Source organism: Pimephales promelas, chromosome 8, assembly GCF_988280905.1.
Source record: "Pimephales promelas chromosome 8, fPimPro1.hap1.1, whole genome shotgun sequence".
Classification (NCBI taxonomy): Eukaryota; Metazoa; Chordata; class Actinopteri; order Cypriniformes; family Leuciscidae; genus Pimephales; species Pimephales promelas.
Genome location: NC_142776.1, coordinates 31,620,271 through 31,645,786, shown reverse-complemented (window position 1 = coordinate 31,645,786; position 25,516 = coordinate 31,620,271). Strand labels below are relative to the sequence as shown.

The 25,516-nt window shown below is 38.0% G+C and overlaps 1 protein-coding gene across 15 annotated transcripts in view; it reads right to left on the bottom strand.

The window, feature by feature from the left end:
• Positions 1–25,516, bottom strand: part of chl1b (cell adhesion molecule L1 like b) — a 129,403-nt gene that overhangs the window by 40,436 nt on the left and 63,451 nt on the right. For 6 of the 15 annotated variants that reach the window (XM_089134376.1, XM_089134379.1, XM_039648823.2 and 3 more), the window contains exon 1: positions 8,947–9,145. The exons of 2 other annotated variants lie outside the window; for them this stretch is intronic. The gene's annotated coding sequence lies outside the window, so the exon portion shown is untranslated. Of the gene's footprint in view, positions 1–5,535; positions 5,580–8,946; positions 9,148–25,516 lie in introns of those variants that run through there. 7 more of the 15 variants (XM_089134386.1, XM_089134378.1, XM_089134383.1 and 4 more) reach the window with 5 other exon arrangements.

The following is a 25,516-nucleotide window of genomic DNA, read 5'->3' as shown; positions in this document are numbered from 1 at the left end:
GTGTGATACAGTGTTCAACTGTGCCTGTTATTTTGACGTCCCCAAGTCACTTAGGATAAAATCTCAATGGCTGTACATCTATTCAAATTTGACAACAGTGTTTCACTGATGCTCAATAGCCGTTTTTATGTAGGCCGGACCCTGAGCTTAATAGGTCACTTCCTTTTTGACTTTAATTAGTTAAACAAACAATAAAATGTATCAGTGCTTAACTCTGAGAGCAATGTCAGGAAGGAGGCCCGAAGCTCACAAAATACAACTTTATCAGGAGCTACATTTCCACAGAAAACCAGTGATGACTCTTTGTAACCAAATAAGGTAATTTATTCAGGCCTCTAATTAAAGTCAAAAGTGGGATTTGGTCGGTGCACGGCTGTATGTTCTCTTTATTTCAGCTTTTGGGGCCAGTCATGAGTGATAACCGCACTTCACTGCCCCACCAGCTGCTTCAATCACTTCCTTTTTCAACCAGACCCCTGAAGCCCATCCTCCCCTTAATCTTCTCCTCTGCTTAACAAATCCGATAGGAAACACATAGGTCAAACACCAGTAAGCGGAGAAGCAATTGAATAATTGACCACTGTGTGAATGAGTCGATTTCTTTCATTCCTCAGTGGGGGCTCTTGAACTCTGCTCCACATGCCTGCATTTCTTCATAATAGTATTAACTCTGCCAGGAAGCTTTTTTGATTTAGTGCTGGTTATGGCGACCCCTGAGATGACCTCTGTGATGTCACTATAGAGGATGGGTTACTACACCCCACGACTGTCATAATGACAGGCTTTTGGCTACGGTCTGTCGGATTTGGATGTGTTTCTTGGACCCAGAGACAATGCCTGAGGCTCTACCGCTTGCCCTGAGACTGCTTCCACAGATGGCGGCTACCTTTAGTAAGCAGATTAAAATCAAAAGGTAGAGCGTTAAGCTAATTGGACAGTTTGGCACATTACTGGTGGCATATGTTTACCTTCCTGATCCAATATAACATCTCCTGGATTTTAACTACTGCACAAGTTCTATCAGTCCAACTTAAAAGTGCAGTCTTTGCAGTAAGTATTTTCTCATATCAAAGCAACCTGACCTGCCCAACATGACAACACTATTTGTAATCAATATCATGAGTTCATGATATAAATTACAACTCAATATCAGTGTTTCTGGCACACAAGCAGTTATGGTTTTTGAATGAATGAAAAAAAACTTAATTAGAATGACAACATCTAGCTTAAATACATATATTAAAAACCTAGTTACCATATTAATGAACAGCAGAATTTAACTTTCTTTTAATATTCTGCAATAAAACAAGATCTGGATTTTTTGAATCCGTGCATTTACATGAACCATTTGATTAAAGCAAATCACCAGAGTCACTGTGACTTTACAGCACACAATATGAGAGAGACAGTCCTTTATAATAAACCAACTCACTAGAATGTATCAAATATATCAGCATGCGTCAGATCAACCAACTTTGTTCACTCGTAAGTGGATTTGCAAGTAATTGTCAGGAAGACAACGCAGCAACCAAAGGCTGTTCCTCTAAACAGTTTAATTTGTAAGATTCAAGCTAACAAAGTTCATCCCCATACAGCCCACCTAGGAAATACCCTGTAAACAGAAGTGGGACTTTCTTAACAACTACAGCCTGTTCTTAATCCCCACATCTCAGTCTAATGATACTGGCAAGGGGTAAAAGCTGCCCAGCGTGGGAAGGTCCATGTGAACTCTGACCTGGCACTGCCTGGGCAAAGCGGTCTAGAGCAAGAGCCAGAGAAGGAGGAGAAGGTAGAGACCGGGCAGAGTAAAATCAAGAGCAAGCTTTTCACCCCAACTGACTGATGGCGTCCTGCCCCTCTCGCACTCGCCTCGCCCACCGTGAAGACTCATTAAGCATGGCGGATAAGTGTAAATCAGGACAGCGGAAAAAATAGGAAGCAAACTGGCAGTAGAAAGGAAGCATGGTGTGAGTACTTGGCTATGAGGAAAAATAATCACGTCTATTCCTCACACAACAGGATCGGTCACCGCCATCGCCATTTGTCTGATTATTACTGGCCGCATTTAAATAACCAAACAAAAATGCTTCTAATCCCACATGTAGGGATACAAAATGTTCCTGTGCAATACTGGCTGATTACAATACCATTGTTTTTTTGGTGTTTTTTTTTTTTTTTTTAAATTTCTATTATTTTTATTATTATTTATTTACTATCTTGGATTTTTAGTACCAAATATTGTATATTTAATGGTTTGGTTAAAAGAGATATCAAAATATAATAGAAAATAATATTGTAGGATTTTCTTAAACAGCACTTTATCTTTAAGAGATGTTCCAAACCCACATGACTTCTGTGAAACAAAAAATAAGATATTTTGAAGAAGAATGAGACATTTTTAAAACCATATGGAAGCTTGTTTCTCACAAATGCGAATTTACTCTATCACACAATTCTGAGAAAAAACCTGCATAATAAAATTACCCTTTTAATTTTATTCAGTGGCAGAAACCAGATTCCATAGATCAGAACAGGTTTGAAACAATATGAAGGTGTGTAAAAGAAGTTCATCCATCCCTTAAAGAGTGGCATGTTGGCACTCTTAATAACTGGCAAGGAAAGAGTGAATGTTGACTATTTACAGCAATTCTACTTCAGATGGTCTCAATACCACAGCATTGTCAATAAGTAGATGGATATCTGCTGCTAAGCACACACTCAGCATTTAAGTGTCTTTCAGTATAAAAAATTAGTGTGCACACTGTTCAGGCAACAAATGGGATTAGCTCCAATCCTGTCTTGTCAAACTGGATTTATATATTCTGACTGAAGAGTTAGATTTGATGGCTGTGTATCCTTCTCAAACCTTTGGATAAAACCCAGATTCTGATGTAATCTCATTCGCACCGTTAAGAACTGAGATTACTAGCACTAAAGAGCTATTAGAACAATTTTCTCATTTTGTGCTCTAATTGGAGTGTTTCCTCTATTTAGTCACTTTAATCTCTTGTTTTGCTTGATAACTGAATGAACAAACACGAAAAAGGTTAAAGTTGGTACATTAAGGCTGCTTACTTTCAGCAGCAAAAGCATATTATATGAAACACTATTCCTGCAATTTTCAGAAGCCATTACTTTAGTGTTATATGATCTGTCATAAATCATTCTAATATGCTGGTCTGCTGCTCAAGAAATATTAATAATAGTTGTTTGTTGCTTTGGGGGAAGCAAATAAAAAAGGAAGGAAATTAATACTTTTATTCAGCATGATGTAAATTAATACTTTTATTCATATGTTTCTCTTAATGTATTGACATGAATAAAACAAGTGTTTACATATAGTAAGAGTATAGAGCAATAAAATAAACTATTCATCTGAAAATCAATCTTGGAAGATTGTTGAGATCTCTCAGATACATGAAATTGGAGACATATGAGATTACTGGTGTATTATCTGAATCTTTGGATAAAAATAAAGCAGCAAAAAAAAATAATAATAATAATCTCATCAAAGGTACAATATGTAAAAATTCAAATAAATAAAATCAAAATATCCAAAAACCACTCGCACAGTGTTATATATTTCTTTCAACTGTGTACTTCCATTATCCTAAATGTTTCCAAGAATTAGTAAATTCTGAGAAATTCACAATTTTAAATTGGTCGTTAAATAGTGTCCGTTCCGGCGCTGCACCGTTTACACTACGTCAATAGCGTAAGAGGACATGGAAGAGAAGAGATGGTCGAATAAAGTCGTTATTTAGGGTTAGGTTTTTTTTTTGTGCATAAAAAGTATTCTCGTCGCTTTATAAACTTAAATTTGACCCAGTAGTCGCTTGGACTATTGTGACGATGTCTTTACTAACTTTCTGGGCCGGCAGAAGAAATTATCTAGCAGCCTATGAAGGAGTGAGACACCTCTCAGATTGCATCAAAAATATCTTCATTTGTGTTCTGAAGTTGAACCAAAGTCTTACAGGGTTGGAACAACATTAGGGTGAGTAATTACTTACAGCATTTTCATTTTTGGGTGAACTAACCCTTTAAATCATCAGCAAATTGAGAACTTGACTGTTCAAGCCCTGTTACTACAAGTCACAAATGCTAACACTGTAATATGCTGCTAAACTGTTAAAATCACATCACCATAAATAATGCAGTAGTAACACCCTCAACAGCCACCAGCTACACAACATATATATATATATAATTAAAACTTCAGTTCGGGCAATGGAGACTACTAAATGAGATTATGAAGTTGAAGCGATATTAAATAATAACAATGGCTAACTGAGATTTGACTCTGCTTCAGTCTGTTTTAACATGCATGCCAGAGACTGAACGGTTCAATTACCAGCCCATCAATAATACAGCAGCCTGAACAAAGCATTGAGGCAGGGATGGGATGGGACGGGACGGGGGGGAACAAGCAAGGAATGTAGGGATACTCTGCGCTTAAAGGGAGAATCAAGAATTTGGTAAAGAATAGAAAATATGTGGGCTGGTGGAAGACAGCTATGGAATAAGATAGTGGGAAGCAGAAGTCATCAACTGTCTCTGTCGTTGACAGGGGATGGGAGAGGGATGTGGGAGTGAATGAAGGAGACAAAATGTAGATAGATGGGGGCGATGGATGGCGTGGGCGTGGATCATGAACTTGCTGCACGGAGAAGTGGAGAGATTGTTTTTTGATGGAGTGGGAGAGTGGATGAGGAAAACGTAGAATGACGTGCAGGCGTATTGACTGAGACGTACAGATGGATGAAGCAGCAAGAGAGGAAGAAGAGTGAAAAAAAGATGAGAAAAGAGAGCGAGAGAACTATAATCAATGAAAGGAGCTCCAAACCGTAAGTCCCCATTGGAGAGATGGCAAATGACCTTTTGACCCCAGTGAACTGCTCTGACAGAGATTAACGTGTCCCTGGTCAACAGTGCAATTTATTTTAAAAGTGCCATCAAACCCAGACCAGTTCCTGATCATCAACCTGTTACATGCTTTTCTTGGATTTTATGGAGTGGGTTCCCTAGTGGAAAAGGTCTCACTTCCTCTCATAAATGTTCTTGTCGTGCAAAAATACACACCAGGTGGAAAAACCAAGGGACAGATGAAAGAAGAAAACAAAATGGCCCGTAACTCATGTCTACTTTTCAGAAATAATGGCCTATATAATGTGCATATGTACAATTAATGTTGTTTTCTTAACTTTTCGAATAAGTTGACGTCTACTGGATGCACTTTTCAAATGAGTGACTGTTAGCATGAGCAAACTGAGTTCAAATTTGGGTTATGAAGGATAATTTCATTGGTTCAACCAAACGAAGACCAAACAAGTTTCACTTGATTTTCGTTTGTTAATGAACTGAATAAATGTGAGGATCTGCAGACGTTGATCAGGAGTTGATTTTAAAGGAACATTTTTATAACAAACACTGACTTGAACGATAATGATAAACACAATTAAAATGGCCAAAGCACATTACATAATTGAAACTTTATTTAAACATTCATAAAAAGTAAATGATTCAATGACTCACTGATGACAGCCACTTGTCGCAACCCACTGGCATATTGATTTAGCCTGTCAAATTGAACATATGAACAATGAACATATTAAAAAGAGTCACTTGGATGGATCAAAGTCCTTCTCATCACTACTCTCCGTGGATCAGTTTCCCTCCCTCTTCCCCCAAAAGTCTCTGTTCACACAGTAGTATTTGACTTACATGTCACGTCAACAGTTTACTGCTGTAAATAAATAAGTAATGACTAAGGAGAAGGTAGGTACATCTTCACTGTATTATTCATGTTCTTGCCTCTTTGGTTTTACAACTGAACCAAAACATACAGATTTGCACTCGTGTCCCCCTACTGTAAAGGAATTTACTCAATAATAGCTATTCGCTTCCGCAAATTAGACCAGATTGCATTTCTACCAACCAAACAAACGTAACTGCGACGCATTAGATCCACACACCAAAAGGAGTAGAGTTCAAGTTCAGAAGCCTTGCATTGCTGGTAAAAAATGCACAATTTCAGCTATTTAAAAACAAGTTCATGACCAGAATGCAATGTTCAAGGGATGTGTTGTTGGGCCCAACCGTTAAAAGCCTAATCTGAGAGCGCGAAAGGAACAAATTGTCCGTGCGGCTAAGGTCACAGAAGACGGCTGTGAAGAATGAAAGAGATCGTTCAAAAGCTCTGCAATCACAGATGTGCTGTCAAGTAGGGAGGAGGGGGAGCGACAGAGAGCGAGAGCGTAAAAATGTCTCTACATGTGCCATTTCACGTACATGTGAGAAAGACCTGGTGAGAAATTCCCTTTTGTGTCTCGGCTTTTTTAATATTATTTTTTTCATTACCCTCTTTCTTTGATGTCTTTGAGATGAGTGGAGTTCTCCGTGCCCTGGACAGCGATCATATTAGGCTGTTATTCGTGTTGAGTGGCCTGAAGTAGAGGGGATTGGAAACAGGCACACCAGGGGGACAGGAGTGTTACTTTGTGGGAACTGACACAGCAAGAGCCCTGGCTACGTTCATTCAGATCTGACGGATGTTGGCAATCTCCCAGGATGAAACTTGGCTGTAGCCAGACAAGATAAATGGAACTTGTGCCCAAGATTATCTCCTTCCCCTGACAAATCTAAAGCTAATTTACTTTTTTCCTCTAGTAGGCAGAATATTTTATTCCTAAGGCAAAGAAATATCCTGTGTTTGTCATAGAGTAAATACTGCACTAATTCTCCTATGTATAGCTTCCAAACAACGGCACACCTGTGTCTATTGACTTTTGTGGTGTGTAGAAAGTGATTCATAAGAGCTACTAATTTAGAACATGTTACAACTTGTTCCTTAACATCTGGATAATCTTGTTTAAAACAAGCTATTTGACAGTTCTGTCGGAAGCATCAAAACGTTCTGGATTTCGTCATTATTTCAATGCTCAGATAAACCACTGGTCTTTTTTTTCTTGGTCTTACAAAACAAAACAAGACACAAAGTTCTACAGGGATATTTCCAGAGCAGTTTCTATTCAGAGATATTTTTTATTCAGACAAAAAAGCTGCAAAATACTAAAGCATTGCTAACTGGAAACACTTTCCAGTTAGCAGTTAGCTAACTGGTTCAAATGACCATGCTTTCCACCCTCATATGCTCCTGAGACTAGAGATTTATCTATTTTTTGTCTGGAAAAAAAATCCTCAGATGATGAAAAAAATCGTCGTTTTGCGTCACCTAAGGATTTTTTGGCCAGAGACTAAAGACCAGAGTCAGTAGTAGGGTCTGTCCCGCATGTTTTCGCAACCCTTCCATAGAGGTTGGGATCTCACTCACAGAATGTACACATAGTGTCGGCCTTTTTTTTTTTGAAAGCTAAGCTAGGCTCTTGTTCTGTGGAGAAAGCTGAGTGGTCGGGGTTACCATCCTTTTTTTCCCGGACATGTCCGGCTGTCAATGTCCGGGGTTCAGCTTTTGCTTTCTGCAGTCCCCATTCATTGTCTGCATGCACACCTTTTGTTTCAATCTAACTGAATTCATTCTGATTGGTGAATCTGAATGTAGTGTTTGCATGAAGGCTAAACAAGTGATCGGTTGATGTGCGTTTTAACATTGCTAAGAAAATTCCCGCTCCTCCATGAGAGATACGAGACCGGTGCGTCTCACAGGTCTCGCTCATCGGTAATCACGCCACCGGCCTCGCGCCGTTCTCCCACGGCCCTCAGCCTCGTCCTGCTCGCCACAGTAAACATAATGAATGGCGACTGCAGAACGCAAAAGCCAAATCCCGGACATTTTGGGCGATCTCAAAACACAATTTCGGACAAACTCAGCCTAGACTTGTTGTTTAACTAGTGGGCTCTCCATCGGTAGGCGTGGCCTCCTAGGGCAGCGAAGCAAGTGGATTCTGGGAGTTGTTGTCTTTCATCCACATACATTTTATGGCTTTTCTCAGTCTAGAAAGCTCCAAATTCAAAAATAAATTCAAATTTCTTCTACATAAATGACCCATTTTAAATTTACATTCATCTTTCCAGAGGCGAAGTGTCCCTTTAAGATCCATAGAAAGATCCCAATGATAATGCATTAAGAGCAAATAAACCATTTCCGCATCATCTGTCATAAATAACTAAATAACTAACATTATGAAAAAATATAACAAAAAAAAGCTGAACCCTTATGGTCTATTGAGATTGACTTGTCTCAGAGAAGATAAGAATGTGTACAAATCATAATCCTAATTATGTATTAAAAGTATGAGTTTAGAACTTAACCACTTATTTTCTCCTCAAATACTGTAATTATGAAAATTCTCAGACCTAAATAAAAGCTGATTTGGAGATATTACCGAAGCTTTAACCCTCCTTTAAAGAAATGTAGCATTGTTTCTATTGGAGGGGAAATTTGGGGTCAAAATTATGACAGTTTATCTTACAACAGCGTTTGAAAAATCATTACATTTATCTCATTATATATATATAGAATAGGGTCTCTCTGAGACCTCAAACATAATACGTTTGAAGAAAGTTACCTCGTAAGAAATTTGTTTTTAATCAATTCCTACCTTCCTCATTGTAAAGTATATTTCCCCCCAAATTATATCAGAACAGAACATGTGCGTTAACAAGCCAAAACATTAATACGAGCGCCAATTAAAAATTCAAATCATTCTGACATGGACATTACTCACGAGAAACATGCAAGAAAAAAAGTTTAATAAAGAAGAAAGCAAAAGGTAGCACTAAATCTTAAATCCTATATAAGCACTAGATGAAAAGAAGCTGATTTTGCATATCACACACCGCTTCACTGTCCCTCCAAAGACTTTCTGTTACACACGTGCGAGGGTCACAGCACACACCACTACAGTAGCAGCAGTAATTCCCTCGACCGGGTTCCCTTTATATCAGGCTCAGACAAACCCATCAAACAGAAGTCTAAATACTCACAGGAATCTGCTTCATTCTTGTCCGCTCGTCCTCAGAAAGACAGACAAACCCTTCTTCTTCTGCTCAGTTTAATCCCACAGCCGTGAAAAAACAGATAGTGCTGAGGAAATCCAGAGAAACGTCTACCACAGCAGACGCGGGAGAGAGAGAGAGAGAGCCTCACCACTAGCGCATGGGACAGTGCAGAGCGAGAGAGGCACTGGGGAGACATATGTTGCCAAAGCCTCTCGTCTGGCAAAGCAGCTCATTAAACGAGTGACAATCACTCCCACAAAGCCAGATCTGAGCACTTTTCACATGGAGTGTACAAAGAAGGAGAGAGAGGGCGAGAGAGAATGAATGAAAGTGAAGGAATTCTGGATGGAGGAAGCACTGAGGCATGGGGAGACTTGTTTATGTTTTGTGCCATAGATGTCAAGATCCATGTTTTGCCTTTTGTAACGCTGTCAATATGGTTAAATAGCTTAGTTTAGTATTATTTCATATTAAAAATAAAAACTACACATCTTTCAGACTAATGTAAGACAATGTGACCAGTGCTAGTTGGTGCAAGAGTAGCTAATGTTCTGGGTGATTGCAAGGGCGTTGCTATGCAGTTGCTAAGGTGTTCAAAGTGGTTTTTAGTGTGTTGTTACGTGGTTGCTAGCGAGCTGGTTGTACAGGGTGATCTAAAGCCCACCCACAAAGCTATATGATATAGTGGTCTACATGTAAGTTTATGGGTTTTTCGGTCATTTTATCATCCACCATGATAAACACAAAAAAGTAAATCTCTCAGAATTGTATTTTTTTCTTTCAAATCCCTAACCATAGACATGAACAACAGCAAAATGTATGCTTACTTTATCAGAAACTACTATACACATCCTTTAAGAGAACTATGTTCACAATCCTACGCTACTACCGCACGACCAATTCGTACGATTTGTCTAAACCCACGTCGGGGCAGGGTCAGGGGTAGGTCATTCGTATGAACTCATACGAATTTGTTAACTCGTAAAATATGTAGTCAATATGAGTGAGGTCGAATGAATTCGTGCAAATTAGCCACCTCGTAAAATTTGTACGAATTGCCGTGAGATCGGGTTGTCACATCTGAGAAAAATTCTTTCTTTTTTGAAAGAAAATGTTTCAACCAATTGTTAGTTCAACAATGAAGTCAATGAAGGTCAAGGAAGTTTAACGGCATGAAGGTGAGTAAATCAAGACAGAATTTTAAATTGTGGTTGAACAATATCAATAGACTAAGGCAAAGAGCCAAAACATTTGACGACATCATCTCCTGTCTATAATAAAAGATTTTTTTTTTCCGCATATTTGAATAATACTTTTAAAACAGGGGCTCTCAACATTCAACATGCTTCACTAGAGATTATAGGACCGCTGAAGATTTCTATACACTGTCTCATATTTATTTCACATAATTAAAAAAATATATATAATGTCAGCATCATTCTAGTTGTAGGATAAACAAAATATGTATTCTCTTGTGTTTAAAGTGTTATAGGCCACAACTGTTATAGGCACAGTGTTACTGTATGTGCACTTTCCACTTTAATAAATATATAATCAGTTTTGAAAAATAGCAGTTAAATAGCAAAACTTATTCATATGCCTAACTCTTTCCCCATCAGCATTTAAAAAATAAATAAAAAGTTACCAGCTACCGGCAGCGTTTTTGGTCATTTTCACAAAAGTTTTTATTGCCCCCAGATTATTTAGTTGCATGGATACCTAAACATGCCATAAGTTATCACTTGTTTCTGCATCGTCTTCGCAAGTACTTTGATCAGAAGATTCAGTGCTCTTTCAATGGATGTGCCATAGCGTATAACAGTGAAAACATGGAAATCTGGAAAATTCCGTTTGGCTGGGAAGCGTTTTCTCACAAATTACAGAAAATTGTGTGTTTGGCTGGGAAAGAGTTAAAGGGTTAGTTCAACCAAATCCAAATTCTGTCATCATTTACTCAACCTCAGGTTGTTGCAAACCTGTATGAATTTCTTTCTTCTGCTGAACACAAAAGAAAATACTTTGAAGACAATGGGTAACTAAACGTTGATGGGTTCCATTGAAAAAAAAAAAAAAGGTCACCATGGACCAACATTTTTTGATAACCTCTGACTTAACCTCTGACTTGAATCCACCTGATTGACAGCAAAAGCTCATCTGTACCTCACATAGGACTAAACCCCTGGGGAACATGTGATTTGCCGACAGAGCAAATAGCACAGGCCTGGACATTGTCACACACTCTAAACACAAAAGCCCCACCCCTCACCCACAATGCTGAGGGTGGAACGGTCTCGCCTTGACGTACAATGTGGAAATGGGCGAATGGGTGGGGAGTTTGAAATCGAGAAGGGTTGACATGTTTGCTTTAAAAACGCTGATAGGTGCCGCTGACGTATCTGTATCTGTCAAATGGAAGAGTGCCCATATTGGTGAAGGAAATAATTAGTCTTTCAGGTTTCCAGGAAATTATGCCCTTGTCATCTGTCAAGTCCTTTCCGTGTGAGGTGAGATCATACAATGTGCCATCAATTAAAAAAGAAACATCATTAAATGTACACACTCCTAATTAAAATTCAATTAAAATGGATTTGTTCATGTGTTCACTTCACTGTTTGAATGTACCATTAATTTCATAATCTGTGACTCCAACCCATTACATGGCTCGGGATTGCATGAAATGCATGATGTACTTTCACATATTCTTCTATGTAAAATTATAGCTTGGTGTCTGACAGACGTTTTGATCTGCTTCCAGCAGGACAACTTATCACTTAAAAGTGCTTTCGTTAAGGGTTCCCGTTTCCTGTTTAACATGCTTGGAATGATATTTGACTGACTGAGGATATATTCATTTTTGTAGTGTTCCGGAAGTATGATCTACTGTTATAATAATAATAATAATTAATAAAAAGCTGTTGCATTCTATAGCTCAAGTGTCCTGGGTAGTTTTAGAATGTTGCTATGGGGTTGCCATGGCATTTTGAGTGGTTGCTAGGGCATTTCTAAGTGGTTGCTAGGGTGTATTGGGTGGCTGGCAGGTGGTTGCTTAATCATCAATCATCAAAGTAATCATTCAATCAATAATAGCATAAATAGGGATGAGTTAAATACTAAGTAGGCACAATAACGGTAATGTTTCTATTGACAAGTACAGTGAACAAATGTAACATCTATTATTGAGGCTAAGCTGTTCTGCAAAGAGGGCATTCATCTGAACTCGGGCGGTAATGTGAACAAGACCCTTTAAATGCCCCCTTTACTGGTTGAAGGAGGGACAGAGGCAGGTTTTGGCAGGAAGAGAGGGTTGTTTGATAGCGTGAGCAGATTGCCAGACAGAGAGAACACTCAAAGCGCCACTGTGCCGACGCTGAACTGACGGGGCCCTTCCAGTACCCAGCATGTCCTTTTTAAGTGCTCGGAGGATGAAGCTGCCATTATGGCCGCACAAACAGAAAGAAGGCTGATGAACTTCATAGGAATGCTTCCTCCTGAAAGCAACAGGGTTGGAATAGAGTGGCGGGAGAGAGGGAAGAGAAAAAACGAGAGGGCAAGCTGCCAGTTCCACCAAGCTTAGTCTTCACGCAACCAGGCCGAAACAAACCTGACATTGTTTTGGGCACTGCCTAGGGGATCACATCCATTCTTTCTTTTTCTCTTTCCTCCGCTCCTCGATTTCATTCACTGTTCAGTCGGAAACTGCTCTCTCGCTTTTCCACTTTGGAGGATTCGGTTGAGGTTGTTTGATCTGTCATTATCATTTTCTACACCCTATTGTTCTGTTTGTTTTGTTGCTTGGTAATTGATATATGTTTATATCTATATATGACTGAATAATATCTTTTATGAAAATGGGTCAAACAGAACAATATTGTTCTGCAATTAGCATGCCAGTAGTAACTAATAACAACGACTAAATATGTTTAATCCGAGACCATTTAGAAGCAAACAAAGCAAATATGATTGCATAGCTCAATGCCTGTACAATACATTCTATTACAATACACAACTTTTTGAGCAATGTTGCAAGGCAATGTTGCCATCAACAGGAAACAAGGTGAGACACAGGGCCCACGACCGATCTAAAGTGTTCAGATTTGTTGCTCATTCTCAATGGTGCAAGTCGACTTCTTCCAGAAGCTAGTTATTTCAGTCAATAAAGTTTTAAATATGGATATTTTTCTTACATGAACATGCTTGACTTTAGAAGCCGTATGGAGCACTTTTTTCAGGGATGGATGTGCTTTGAAAGCCTGGCTCCACCCTGCTCAATTTTAATTTTCCTTCAGTACTACGTCTGGGCTTGTGGTGTATTCTTTGGTTTTCTCCAGTCAAACGATGACGTTGATGTCGTGCGCTAGTTTGAGTCATCATACGTCACAAGCAAACGTTAGCGATTGGTTAGCGAGTGGCTCTGGGCAGATCTAATAGTTTTAAACTTCAACAGAGTACCGGCCTACAAGGAAGTTAATGCTTTTCAATAGAGCGAGGCCAGACTCTCTGTACAAATGAAGTTTATGAGAGTCTGGTGGGACCAGGCTAGCGCTTTGATGGACTTCCAAAAAAATATATCCATTCACTCCCATTTTAACACTTGTAAGAGCCAGAACATTAATATAACTCCGATTGTATTTGTCTGAAAGAAGATGGTGAGTAAATCATGCGCTAATTTTCATTTTTGGGAGAACTATCCCTTTCTCATGCACGCCACTCACAATACATCCCACTCTTTAATAACCACTGTGATAGCCATGACATCAAATATCGAGTATGATATATTTAAAATTATTTTCTGGTGATATAAAGATAACATTGTCAGTACTGCGATTACCTTATGTGTTTTTTTTTCCTTCCTTCCTTCCTTCCTTTGGTCTTTATGCCTCAGCCTATATCTATATCATTCCTTCCTTCCTTCCTTCCTTCCTTCCTTTGGTCTTTATGCCTCAGCCTATATCTATATCCAACCTTCATTCCTTCCTGCCTTCCTTTCTTCCGTCCTTCCTTCCTTCCTTCCTTCCTTCCTTCATTCCTTCCTTCCTTCCTTCCTTCCTTCCTTCCTTCCTTCCTTCCTTCCTTCCTTCCTTCCTTCCTTCCTTCCTTCCTTCCATCGGTCTTTATGCTTCAGCCTATATCTATATCCAACCTTCCTTCCTTCCATCCTTCAGTCTTTATGCCTCAGCCTATATCTATATCCAACCTTCATTCCTTCCTGCCTTCCTTTCTTCCGTCCTTCCTTCCATCCTTCCTTCCTTCCTTTCTTCCTTCCTTCCTTCCTTCCATCGGTCTTTATGCTTCAGCCTATATCTATATCCAACCTTCCTTCCTTCCATCCTTCGGTCTTTATGCCTCAGCCTATATCTATATCCAACCTTCATTCCTTCCTGCCTTCCTTTCTTCCTTCCTTCCTTCCTTCCATCCTTCCTTCCCTCCTTTCTTCCTTCCTTTCTTCCTTCCTTCCTTCCTTCCATCCTTCCTTCCCTCCTTTCTTCCTTCCTTTCTTCCTTCCTTCCTTAGCCTATATCTACATCCAATTTTCCTTCCTTCCTTCCTTCCTTCCTTCCTTCCTTCCTTCCGTCTTTATGCCTCAGCCCATATCTACATCCAATTTTCCTTCCTTCCTTACTTCCTTCCTTCCTTCAGTCCTTCCGTCTTTATGCCTCAGCCTATATCTATATCCAATTTTCCTTCCTTCCTTCCTTCCTTCCTTCCTTCCTTCCTTCATTCGGTCTTTATGCCTCAGCCTATATCTATATCCAATTTTCCTTCCTGCCTTCCTTCCTTCGGTCTTTATGCCTCAGCCTATATCTATATCCAATTTTCCTTCCTGCCTTCCTTCCTTCCCTCCTTCCTTTCTTCCTTCCTTCCTCCCTTCCTTCCTTCCTTCCTTCCTTCCTTCCTTCCGTCTTTATGCCTCAGCCTATATCTACATCCAATTTTCATTCCTTCCTTTCCTCCTTCCTTCCTTCCATCCTTCCTTCCGTCTTAATGCCTCAGCCTATATCTATATCCAATTTTCCTTCCTTCCTTCCTTCCTTCCTTCCTTCCTTCCTTCCTTCCTTCCTTCCTTCCTTCCTCCCTCCCTCCCTCCCTCCCTCCCTTCCTTCCAGTTACTCAATTTAAAAAAATATATATATATTTTGATAGTTGTTGAACATTGCCAAAAGGCAGAAAAATATGTCAAAATATTGTCCGAGGATAAATGTAACACTTCCCCATGACCATAACTCTGCAGACTGACTGAGGAGAAATGCACAACCTCCAAAAACCACAAAACAGTGAAGGGCATAGAACAGTGAAGCACAGGTGCATTCCTCTATAGGAAATAACCCCCCTCTAACCTTCAAGCAATGCTGACAACCTACACAATGAGCTCACCTGGGCCTTGATTAATGCCCTCCAGCTTGTCAGGATGATATATGCAGCTGCATTGAGAGTGTCTCGGAGCTGGTGATATAGGCTGAGGCATAAAGACTGCTGTACGACATGTGCTAGGTCGGGGCAGGGGCAGGACGAACCCAGTTCACCAGACCGAGCAGGGATGGTCTCCTGCTGACTGAACGCTAATCCAGCGTGCAATGATTACTGAACTGAACTCTTTCCAGACCTACAGAACCGCCAAATTATGTTACTCTTATCATTTGAACGATATTTCTTTTCTGGTGCTTTATGTATGTACTATATCATGACATGTTGTGAAAATGATATATTTAAGGGCTGTATATGTGTGTTTTTGTATGATTTACTATTACTCTGTATTTTCACAGTTCTGTATTGCATTTGAATAATCTTCAATTGATGGCTTTTTGTTAGAAATAGAATGCCATCTAATTAATTTGACTACTTTGTTTTTACATATTTTCATTTATTTTCACATTTTGTATGTTTTCTTTGCTTCCCTGATCTATTTTAATTATTAAGCTATAGTGTTTAGAGTAAAACAGCTGCTGATGCAAAAAGAAGAGAAAAAAAAGTTAGCATGAATTAGCTTGTTTGACATGTTCGTACCATTGATCGTGTCACTGAAATCAAACAACATTGATCAATGGCCCCCCATGGAGTGGTATAACATGCATCCCTAAGTATTTATTTTAAGTAAGGTCAATTTACTCAAATAATTGATCAGGTAGATTTGCTCCAGAGCTCCAGAAGTTCATTTGGTTTGCCGCCAAGTACCTCCTTTTGAACTCTTTCAAACATGTCATAATTATCGTTTATCTGATGTGTAATGCTCCGTGAACTCTAACACCATATGTCATTCTAATAAAATACCCATTGTCTTGATTGCTTGTGTTTATACACAATCCCCCTTAGCCTTGACATTTTAATAGCAGCTAAATTGTTTCCAGACGCAAGATTATAGAAGCAGCAATGTACAGGACATAATTTACTGTATGCATTCGTTATACAATCTACAAGTGTGCCGAGACGAAAATATAGCATGTTCAACACAGCTGTTGAGAAAGCCATCAACTCAAAGCCATGCTCATGTTCAAAATGGAATTAACTTAAGTGTGTTAAAGTGAGGTTGGGGTGAGGCTTAGAGTGCCATATGGTTAACATAACTCAACCTGAGAGAGAGAGAGAGGTCGAGCGAGCTCAGACTCCTTTCTGGCAGTCTTATTCACAGATGGCACTTTCTGCAATCACTGGCATCAATGACCATGTGATCGTTCTTCCTGATTACCCACCCCACCCAAGACCTTGTGCAAGCATATGCCAATTAAACAAACATATTTCGCTGGGTGTCAAACAGACAAGTTGTAAAACTGTTTTGCTAACTTACACTGCCTAGTGGTGTGGATTTAGCGCATAAAATATTTAACACTGAAATAATATTTTCTTTTCAAAGTTCTAAATGAACCTGATTTTTGAGTACTTTTCACAAGAAAATACTATTTTAGTCTTTCTACTTAAAAATATTCAGGTTTAATTCAATGTACTTTTTTTTTTTTTTGCGAAATGTACTATATTATTACTATTTACTTTGAATATCTGAGTGAAAATTGTTTCAAATTAAATCCTAAACCTTTTTTTTCCAGTGTAGTTAGGGATGAATGATATTATATGGGTATTACATCAGCCGATGTTTGTGATTTTTTAAATATATCTGTATCATTCAATATTTTTTTATATATTGGCCGATGTTGGAAATTTAACTGTGCATGCTCATTTTCTTATTTAGAAATAAGAAAATGTTGTAGTTTGTTGACTACAACAAACTACAAACATGGCACTCAGGACAGGAAGTAACATAAAAGTCCAGGGACAAACACTGAGAACATATGACAGTATTAAAGTAAATACCTACACCATTTTTTTCAGTCTAGTTAGGGCTGAATGAAATAAGGGTACCAAACCATGTGATATTAGTGATTTTTAAATGTATCTGTATCAGTCTAATGTATATTGTTATCGTCCGATATTGGGAATTTATCTGTGCATGCTCATTTCTGCTTTTTTTTTTTTACCATTTAGATTACCATTGTCATAACTGAGCACTCAAATAATTTAAATAATGATTTAATAACACATTTTAATAGGATATTTAGAAGAATTCAAATTGACCTTTAATCATGTTTCAGTGCATAGATTACAATTTATAATGGAGAAAAAAAGAATTTTAAATTACTAATTAGTGAATTTTTATTTATTTATTTTGTATCTATTGCTTGTACACTTTGACACTTTCTTACAATGCATCTTTGAAGGTAAAGAATAAAAAAAGGTCAGTAATGTCGTATCTGATGGGCAGTTCCTTTGCGGCTCTCTTTATTGTCCCAAGTCTCTCATCTAGTTGACAAGTCGGGGTCTTCCAGAAACCCATTTTAATCATGTTACCCCAGAAATCAATAAACTATTTCCCCCTAGGTCAACTTCCACAATGGAGAGTGTCTGCCATCCTGAAGTACTCTGAATGTGTACTCAAGCCGTCTGAATGCAACACAAACACAAATCTGCGAAGACAAATTCATTAAAATAACCTCCGTGTCTCTTCCAAACGAATGGGTGTACATGGCAACCTATCCCCGACTAAACCTCCTGTGCATGTATAAAAACCTTGAAGGGCCGGTTTTCAAGTTTCCAAAAAATAAAAAATAAATAAAAAAATAACCCGGTCGATAATAATTCTGCAGGCAAAGTGCTTTACAGACCATCATCACATAAAAATTCTATCATAAAGCACTCCAGGTTGAATCCATACTACTTCTAGACACCGCAGATCCTGTTAAATCAGATTCAGAAGTGAGATGCATGTTTCTGGGAGGCTTCCATATCAATCCTTCTCTTCCTCTTGCCTTAATAAGATAAAACACAGCGGTTAGTAGGCTCATGATAATGCAAAGCATCTAGCTAATGCCTTTTAAGGAGAGGGGAAGCGGCGGTCCGTCTTTGGAGGCCGGGGGGTTGCGCTAGGGGAATGGAAGGGCATGTTGTAATACTGTTCTAATCCTGTGGTGGATAATGTATCAGGGATCAGCTTCGCATGAGCAAGTTTCTCCTGATGAGGTGGAGGTCTCAAGGAGAGCAAGTTGTTGCATTGACATTCGGGTCACAGTGGTGTATGGCTCTGGAATGCACAAGTGTTCTTTAGTCAGTCCATGCAGGAAAAGTGTGGAAAAAAAGGTAAACTTCCCTCAAAGCATTTTGCTCTCTCAGTTTATAGAGAATGCGTGAGAAGATTCACTCGAAATATGAGAAAATTAAATGGTAGAATACATAACATAGGTTATGAATATAGGATAAAGGAAACAGCTAATTAAATGAATTTATAAAAGTATAATTAGGAATTCTCCGAAAGTGCCAGGGGCAACGATTAAATGAAAATTCCAGTATTTATTCGCCCCAGGTACAATCAATTGTGAGAAAGACACAGTCTCGTCTTTCTCAGCGAGGTGCCATTTTTTCCTCTCCCCAAAGCCAATTAACAAAGAAGCCACAGGCAGAAATTTATAAGATATATTAGAAAACTGCATTACTATGCAAATGTACCTTCTGACATCCTGAGATTCATTAAGTCAGTTACACTGAAAGCAACAGGTTCTAATGACTAATCATACTCATTTTAGAAACTTTAAAATTTAAGAACTAAGAAACAGAGGTTATTTTAAAGTTGTACTAGTCAAGAGAACAACACGACAATGTTTACCTGTGGTATAAGAGTCCTTGACTGCTTCCTTATATCAAGTTCACAAAAAATGTTACATTGCATTGACAACCATCGCTGTCCCTCAACGCTGCAATTAAAATGAACTGAAAATTTATTTTGGTCAATGTAAACGTGACCGGCCCTTTAAGAAAATGTTCTTACTGGCTTAAAGGTGCAGTACGCGATTTTTGAGAAACTGTTGATAACCGAAGTCAACCCAAACAAACACGCCCTTTCTTTCATTCTCCACCCCAAAACACAAACAACACAAGGCAAGAGTGAATGTCTATCATAGCTGAAGCAAAGCAAAATAATGTTTTATGAAAAATAAAGTGAAGATGACGAATGAATGAAAATTAAGAAAAAACAGTGAACATACAGTACACAAGAGTATACAAAACAAGGTTTCTTTGTTAGTCAGCAGCAGCACACCAGCTCCAGACAAACAATGACACTCAAATTCAAAGCTCAAAGCTCAATTCCGATTATATTAAAGGAGAACTCCAGTCAATTTTAACACTGAACTCATTTTTTATGTACATTTGGAGTGCTGTCAGTACAGACAAAAATGACAAAAATCGGTGTTGCCTACACCATGTTATCGTCTTTTTATAATTCACACCCTGTTGACTTCAATTTGGCATGTTCTAAACCTGCTTTTAGCCTCTTAACATCCTTGATTTGTCATTACGACTGCACAGCCATGTGAGTCGCGTTATTAAATGTGACCACGGTCAATCTGACTGCAGTAGATGTGAAAGATATGAATAAAAATGATGTCATTTCAGCCAGCTCACATACCTCCATTTGTTTCCTGTTTTCGGTCGAAGCCCGCAGTAGTCGATTGTCGAGTTCACACGCGCGAGATCATTGGTGAATATCATCTCAAACCTACCACTGTATAACATCATTTTTATTCATATCTTTCACATCTACTGCAGTCAGATTGACCGTGGTCATTCTTAATAACGCGACTCACATGGCTGTGCCCTCGTAATGACAAATCAAGGATGTTAAGAGGCTAAAAGCAAGTTTAAAACATGCCCCATTGAAGTCAACAGGGTGCGAATTTTAAAAAGACGATAACACGGTGTAGGCAACACCGATTTATATAATAGATATCATCATACTAATGTTGACATTAGAGTGAAATGTTTTTACAAAGTGGATTTTGGATATCTCTTTTTATCACTCCATAAATCAGAAGAAAAAAAAAAAGGTGTATGTAAGTGTTACAGATGTTTTGCCTCCAGTGTTTTGCCTTAAACCAACACTTTCTCACATGCTGACGTAAAATTATAATAATTTAGCAGAAGAAACTTAATTTTACTATGAATTTAAGACATGTAATGTAATTTCCCCCATTTGTACTGTGGTAATGTTCCCCTTGAGATTCATCTAATGCAAATGTACATTAGAACATTCAAATCAGGCTATCGTTTTAGATATTCTCAAATGCTTTCGGTAACCGAGCCATCTGTGTTTTACGCCGCAGATACATTTGAGAAGTCATGATTGAACATACATCAGCACCTGCAGTGCACATCTGGTATTTGTGAACCCCCTGGGCCAAAAGTGCAGGTCTCCTTACAAGCACTCTGGGACATAGACATATAACTTTGTAATTGTCCATTTAAGCCATTTCAAAGGGTAAGATATCATGTAGTTTTATGGTCCACATGAGTTCCTCCAACTCCCCCCCCAAAAAATCTTCCTAGCTGGTATATTATATGACCCTAAAACAGCTTGAGTGTAAAATTCAACACAGTATCTTCTCCACATTGTGTGATAAAAAAGAGATTGTGTTCTTACACAGCTAGTTCTGCAAATCTCAACAGTCTCATCCACCCTGATGATTTTAAATAATGTAAAGTAATCTCCAAGCTCAACATATGTAAGAGGCTTTAGAGTTTCTCATTGGCGGCCTGCGGGCCACTCTCACAGATGACACATAGCCCGTTTCACTCAAGAACATTGAAAGTTATCTTTCGGGATGCTTGAAAGGAGAGCCACGGCGCTAAAGAGCCCAGTGAAAAGAAGGCTTTTACAGAGGCGTCTTTGTCAACCTCATATCAAAGGCTGCGTCTGGAAAGTGAATAGTTTAGCTTTGTGTTTGGCAGAGCATGGGTGGGAGTTTGTTGTGGTGTGGAGATATCCCTGTGTACACGCAGAGCTATTGAAAGAGCTACTGGGAAATCTCCAACATTTTACGGCTCTTTAACTAAGAGTGTTCCTCACCGCATGATATCCTGGTTTGACATCTTTAAAGGACCTTTTAAAGTCCAAAGCCCAATTTGGACAGGATTAGTTATCTAACCGATGCTTGAATTATAATTGTCTATGATTTCTCTGTATTTTTTATTTATTGATTGATATTACATAGAAGTGAGATCTGTTGTCTGGATGCATATGTCACATAAGGTCATGTGCTTTGAATGTGTGCCATAAAACACTGATAACTGATAACCAACACATTCTCATTTGATAAACCAACACATTCTCATCCTTTGGCGTCATATAGGTGACGCCATATAGCCTAATATTTCGTCGAAATACTACGCACATGGCACCCTTTAGCGTCAATATGGCGTCACAGGAACGGGCTCGATGAACCCAGCAAAGACTTTTATATATAATAATGTTTACATGTAATTTATGTAAATGTAAATCAATGTAGTTATATAAAAATGTACACACACACACAACACATACATACATACATACATACATACATACATATATATATATATATATATATATATATATATGTATAGTCTGTTATTATTAGCTAATGAATTGAATACAAAAGCATTATATATATATATATATATATATATACAAAGACTGTAAATTAGTTTACATATAAAAAAAAACATGATTAGAACCAGATTAAAATTAAAATTGAGCACAACTTCTTTAAGGAAAAGTGCATTCCTGTTCAAATAGGGCTTTAATGTTTTTTTTTTTTTTTTTTTTATGAATGGGACACAGTCTGATCTTTTTATATCCTTTATACATGCATTAATATACATACAATTATTATTAAATCACCTTTTCATTTTATTAATAATTCAATACCAGTCTGACAATAAATCTTTTTTTCTAAACCTTCTAATAACAAGCTTAAACCTGTCTCATAGTGGCAACACATTACCCACTGTATAATTCATGGATATTACCCGTCAAAATGAGGACAATATCAAATAGGGGCGCATTCACTGGCATCCATTCAGAATGTTCTGTCATTGTTCAGCCTAAGGCTAGAGCTTGGTGCCAACACATTTGTTAAAGCCATATCCTATCTTCATTAACATGAGACCTCCAGCTCTGGCATACAATGTCATTTGGAGAGCAGATGTTAAAACACTGATAGTGTAGCCTAAATATATTACCCTTCTTGATGACGTCAGCAGCCTCAACCCAAAGTGTGGATTGAATTAAGGAGTGCTGAACGAATTCAGATGAATCCTGGTCAGAAGGTTAAAGTGCGAAGAAGGGTTATCTCAGTTGCAATTAGCATGTGCTTTGAATGGAAGCTAATGAATGGAATTCTGAGTGTTTGTGTAATTGGTTTGAAGGACACTGCGTCCTTGCAATCAGTCTGTTTCTAGACCAACAATACGCTGGGTTGATTAATCTAATTTGAAATATGATCCGAATATACTCAATTTTACCTGATTAGGAAATTAACCTATAGCATAGGATGTTACGCCTACATCATGTCATTAACACAGAAATGTAATTCGTATAATGGCTTCCTGTGTCAATATTATATTATACAAAACAACAACAATCAAATCATCCACTAAGCATACATGTTCTTTTGATATATGGTATGTTCACATATTCATAGTGAAACATTGTTATCAAAAATGCTACCGCTAACTGGGAAACTTAAAAAAATGCTGACAGGGAAATGCACTTATACAAAACTGGAAAAAAAAAAAAAAACATGGTTCAACCAACGCATTTAAATAATAATGAGCTGTATTTAAAAAGTAACTGACATTCTTTTCATTGCAAAAATGCCTCCTTTATTCAAATTTGATTTGTTATAGATTTGTGCACAAAACTAAGCATAATTTACCGGGTGCAATTAAAGCTGTAAGAAAAATGGGCCAAATTTTCTTTTAGAGAAAGATTTTTCTTGTGATCAAGGCAGCTGTAATTTAAACAATTTTGAAATTATGAATAAAAGATTCCAGACACATCATGTGGTCAATCAGTTTTGGCAGAGACACTTGTATTCTGCATTATGCCTTTAAATACAATTATTTAATCTTTTTAGCAATTCCATGTACAGTAGACTTCCTCCTGCTTTCACATTGTGTCAGAAAATGAAAAAGATGGACATTGCTTTGAAAATGGCTCTCTGTGACTTTAAGGGCATGTATTAGGACCGTACAGCTGAGCAATCATCTACCCGGCATTCTCTAAAGTGCGCATTGTGTACCCTCCGACAAAAGACTTCAAAGATGAAAGCCATACACAAAATAAATATAAGAGCGGCAGGAACTGAACAGATTTTGCAAGACATGAGTAACGTGTTGGTCTATGGAGGGAAACAGAAAAACGTGTATTGTTGTAGCCAGATGATAAAGTCAGCAGTAAAGTGTGTGGAGAATTGTTTCCTTGATGTAAGGCTCTTTGAAACCACCAGACGCTCTTATGCTTGACTCTGAGTAGACACACCCAGTAGCTTCCAAAAACGGCACCATCAAACATTGCAAAATATACCTAAAAAATATGTTTGCTCTCTTGAGTGAATTGAAAAGGGGGGAAAAAATAGGTTAGATCCCTTGTTGACACATTAACATTTATATATGCTAAGAGAAAGCGTTGAGTACTTCAGTTCATTGAATAAAAGACATTTGGATGAAGGAAATGCCCTGCTTAGAATATTTCACATTAATATTCTACAATTGACTGGCATGGCTTTTTTTTTTTTCAAGTGTATGACAGATGAAATGCACACAACATGTGAGCGCAGAGGACAGCTCCCCATGAGTGTTTGCCAATGATGTCAGATTTTCATTGTTGTTGTTTCAGAAGAACTGTTTCACTAAAATGGAACCTAATGGCACAATGAAAATAAGGGAAAAATGCTTTGGTAAAAATAAAAACATATATTTTGGGATATATATATGCATAGTCCCTGTGATGCTTTAAAATGAATTTTAATTAAATAAAAATGTATCATTGTCTAATTTAATAAAAATACATTAATATTAAACCTAACAAAATAGATTACTGTGCTGTATTTCATGAGCAAACATGCAAAGAGGTTGCAAAATTTATCGCAAAGTTAACATGACTTAAAATCTCATGGGTAACTTCGGGGTAAATCATTGCGATCACAAGAATTCAGCTGAGAAGGTTGAAAAGCCCTGATCTGGAGTGTGGGAATGCACACTCATATATTAAAATAATGTAGTCATGTTCTCTGGAGGGCAACCGCAGCCCACAGGACTGTCAGACAGAGAGCTTTGAAGTCCAACCTTTTATATTTGAGGAAATTAGATTTTGCTCTTGCATTTAGCACTTAGAATATCAAGTTATGTAGAAACTTGCTAAGCTCATTTCAACGAAGAGCTGGAAGGTGCAAAAGTTAATCTGGGGCAGCAGAAATGAGCAGAGTCAGGCTGTGATCTTAGTCACATCTGCCTTTCCAAGGAAGAGGAAGTCTTGGTTTGAAGAGGCCCAGATAAGGACATAATTACTTTGACTTTCCATTTCGTGACTGAATGTTAAGCCCTCGTCAAGTGCGCAAAGCACTTCTTCTGATTGCATGGTTTTCAAAAGTCAGAGAAAATGAGGTACAGGGCTACCTGAGTATGACTGAGCACCCAGGTATTGTTCACATCCACACTGAAGTTTCTGTTTTACTTGTTTTACTGTTTCATCAGGAGTCAAAATATTCTGGTTATAAATCTTTTATCCGTCATAAAATATCCTAAAAAAGTGTGATTTCCCAATTTTTCAAGTATTATTTGTTAAAAAAAAACTTGTTACCCTATATTTGTCAAAGTAGGTTAGTTCACCCAAAAATGAAAATTCTGTCAGTAATTACTGTTCCAAACTTTTGTTCATCTTTGGAATACAATTTAATATAGTTTTGATGAAATCTAAGAGCTGGCTCACTCCTTCATAGGCTTTATGTAATTTCATTCTGCCGGCCCAGAAAAGTTAGTAAAAAAATCGTCAAAATGGTCCGAGTCAAGTCAAGTCACCTTTATTTATATAGCGCTTTTAACAATATGAACTGTTTCAAAGCAGCTTTACAGTGTGAAATTGAAATGACATAGAGCCTATGGAGTGAGCCAGCTCTTGGATTTCATCAAAAATATCTTAAATTGTGTTCCGAAATTTAACAAAATTCCTACAGGTTAGGAAAAAAATAGGTTGAGTAAT